Source organism: Sparus aurata, chromosome 9, assembly GCF_900880675.1.
Source record: "Sparus aurata chromosome 9, fSpaAur1.1, whole genome shotgun sequence".
In the NCBI taxonomy this organism is placed as follows: Eukaryota; Metazoa; Chordata; class Actinopteri; order Spariformes; family Sparidae; genus Sparus; species Sparus aurata.
In genome coordinates, this window is record NC_044195.1 from 566,827 (window position 1) to 570,452 (window position 3,626).

Sequence of the window (3,626 nt, forward strand, 5' to 3'; positions counted from 1 at the left end):
GCCAGGAGCCCCGGTTGAAGCAAGCTGCTGTGGTCGCTGGCATCTCGGTGCCAGGAGCCCCGGTTGAAGCAAGCTGCTGTGGTTGCTGGACACAGAAAGCAGAGGGCGCTGGCATCCCTGTGCCAGGAGCCCCCGCAAAGTTTAGCTGCGGTGATGGCTGGAACTGGATGGGTGTAGTTGTGTAAATCATGTTGAACCACGCGACATGTAGAATGAGACCGCCAAAAGCAAGAACAGAACAAGGAAATACACAAGAGATGTCTCAAAAACGAAAAAAGGCGGATCGTATCCAGACTGTAAGTGTCCTTATATTTTATTTAGTTAATGTAACACACGTATACAATTGCTGCACATAGTTATATTATTACCCGGGGCGATGAACTAAGCAAGTAAGCTATATATTTTATCCACAGTATTAAATATTATTGGGCAGACAGAACGAGGCTAGCCCGTTGCTGTGGAAACTGAACCAAACAAGGTAACGTTAGCAAGATGGAGGGGGTTCAGAGGGGGTTACTTAAGTAGAATTACTTTACTGATCCCAGACTGGGAACTTATTTACTTGCCCGTTTGGTAAATGACATGCAACGTAAATGTATGTATTTCTATTCTCAACGATCCTAAAAGGTTGACCCAAGTAGATAAATCTAAGCTAGAAATTGTGGCTGTTGTAATATAACCAGAAATAACTTGAAAATTGTGTTTCCGCTGTAATATTAACCCGCTAATTCAAAAACATTACTTTTAGCGTGGTCTAGTGCAGCAATTTAAAATTAGTAATGACATTAAACCGGTAACTTTGATAAGGATCACCAGCTCAACTGTGACATTCATGTGCAATATTAGTATTATGGAGAGCTTGACCACAAGCATTTGTGTTGTGCCGTGATTAGTTTGTTTGAGGTTGTTGTTCAAATTTACAGTAAAACACAAACCTATACAGTTTCAAGCTATCATAACCGGGGATCTTCTGTCAGCATGGGAGCACGGGAAGGAGAGGCCCACCCTTTATTTTGAGGATGAACCACTTGACCAAGTTGTCTCCTTCCTGTTCTTGGTCATAAGGGAAACGCCAAGGGCGAGACAGCTGACAGATTGGGTTGCTTTCATTTTTGATGTCCTTTTGCCAGAAGTATGACATGATTGTTTTGTTTACATACATTTATTAATATTGGCACTGTGCTTCATATTGTACATACTGGTTTTTCATATCACACCTCACACTTGATAGATAGATAAATGATAGATGAAAGAACCTTGAAATGGAACAATACAGATGTGTAATATTAAAACCTTCCTCATTTTTTAATGCTTGTGGGGTGCTTGACAAACTCAAAATTGTTCAGAGCATTCAGACCTGTGTTGTAGAATATTCCTTTTTTTACTTTTGTCAAATCTTACATAGCCTATTGCACTCTAAGAGCGTCATAAGGATGTGATATCAAACTAGACATAACATAGTTAAAGGCTACATTCAGTTGTGACTGTTTTCTAATTTAACAAATGTCAATAATCCTGTCCAGGTGACAGTCTACACCCTGGTTGAAAAGTACACATTGACAGTGCCAGAGGCTGTGGCCAGGTTCAGAAGGGGCCCACAATATGAACCATGGTAAGATTAATATATAAAGAATTGATGATAGACATATTTCAATGTGTAATGAAATATACCCATTCTCATAAAGAATATTGCAAAATCTACTTGAAACCTTTCATTTAATGTTTGTTCTTTTTTTGACAGTGAATTGGAAATGATGCAAGCTGACTTGATGAAACATTTATCAGAGGAGGCAACAGAGAAGCTACAAGCCGATAAAGATAGAATGCGAAGAGCCCTCTCCTCTGAGGCATTTCTTAGCCAGCTATAAGGTGTAATATCTTCACAGATTGACTTTTTTTTTTCTTTTAACCCCTCCAAGGAAATGTGTCACAGCCCTACGGGGGCCTCTAACCATTCTCTTCTGTTTAACTCAAAACTGTAGTAAATGGTGCATTTGTTGGGGACTGTTTTCTGCGGTGGAGTAATACACAGTGTGTGTTAGACTAGAGCAGTGCACACTTACAAACTGTAGAGTATGTATCAAATGTGAGTATGTGTGCATACATATGTATAAACTTAAATTTTATACAGGATATTGTTATCGTTTTGTAATGTATATGCAATTGGTCTGTTTCATTTCATAGTTCCATCAGCATCATTTGGCTCCATAAAACTTGGAGCCATGTTATTAACTGCTTTATAAGTGTCCAGTACAAGCAACCGTTCATCAGGTACAGGTACATGACATTTAACTGTTGATGCACTTTGTTAAAGTCAAATCACACAACACTTAACAAGTATTTCCTAACAGGAGAAGCATTTATATTTACACAAGTCTAGGCACTACCATGCTCGCAAGCAGATGTTTGTCAGCAGACCATGTTCTCTCTGTCATGGCAGTCAAAGAACTAATAAAAAGCTGATTTATGAACATTTAAATCACTTGTGCATTGTGTGTGTGTCCAAGCCTGTGTGTGCGTGCCTGCAATCACGAGTGTGGCTTGTGTCTAGGATGGGGGGCACAAAAAAAGTATTTGCACCGGGGCCTATCACCATGATGTTAAGCTACTGTGGCAGACAATGTAAATAATGTTGCATCAGAGTGTGGCCGAAGTGAAAAAAAGTGGTCAGACATAACAGTGGAAACAAAAAAAAGCGCCTGTCATCACACAGGCAGAGCGTCTGTGTCACGGGCGGGGGAACGGCCACCGGAGCTCACCCCGCTGGATGAAAAACTGGTGGGGATCATTGGGGAATCCCTCCTGAGTGACGTGGTGACGGAGGTGGAGGGGGACACCGATGCCCCTCATGCCCTCCAGCGGCTGTGTCCTTACAGATGCAGTCCTGCAAATGCAGAGAAACACCATCACTGCAATAAATGATGTTTCCAGGGAACTGCGGGAGATAAAAAATGTCTTTTCCGAGTTAAACACCACCATGAAGGAATTTATTAAATGATTGTTTCGTATTTGTTTCCATACCTGTATTTTCACAAGCGACGCATCACATCCAAACGCTGGCGCACGGCACGTGTGAGAATTACCCTGATTGACTAACAGTCCTTCAGACTAATAATATAAGATAATTATAGTCTTTATATTTACATAGCAAGAAAACACAGATACAAAGTGCTTTATGTGTTATGCATTGAAAACGGAGATGAAACGAAATGGTCTATATGATATAGGATATAAATATATTAAACTGCATTCATATCAGTGTAAACGTAATTTGTCCTACTGTTGTATTACTATTGTTCTAAATCATATGTTTCCTGTGTGCACTCCAGGGAGTATGTTTGTTTATTCATTGTAGAAATTGTTGTTTTTTTAACCATTTCTTGCAAATAAACTGTTCATATATGAGAGGTAATATTACTATTTATTTTACACGATCAGTATCAGTTTCACACAGTTTCTCCCGTTTCTTTCGTCTGCCATCAGTGGCGCAGTTTCTCCTTACCCCAGTTATGTGCCTACGCATGGGTCAGAGTTTGCGTGGAGGACCGCACATTTTTCCGTCAAGTTCTCTTTTTATAAACTCCACGGTGTGCGAAGAGAGTGGCGTATGCCTTCTAAATAAGGCC

The 3,626-nt window shown here is 40.3% G+C and overlaps 1 long non-coding RNA gene across 1 annotated transcript; it reads left to right on the forward strand.

The window, feature by feature from the left end:
• The first annotated feature begins 216 nt into the window (after nt 1-216).
• On the forward strand, nt 217-2,468 carry LOC115587632 (uncharacterized). Its single transcript, XR_003985097.1, has 3 exons — nt 217-296; nt 1,524-1,612; nt 1,742-2,468. It is a non-coding gene; the product is annotated as an uncharacterized LOC115587632 (long non-coding RNA).
• The last annotated feature ends 1,158 nt before the right edge of the window (nt 2,469-3,626 follow it).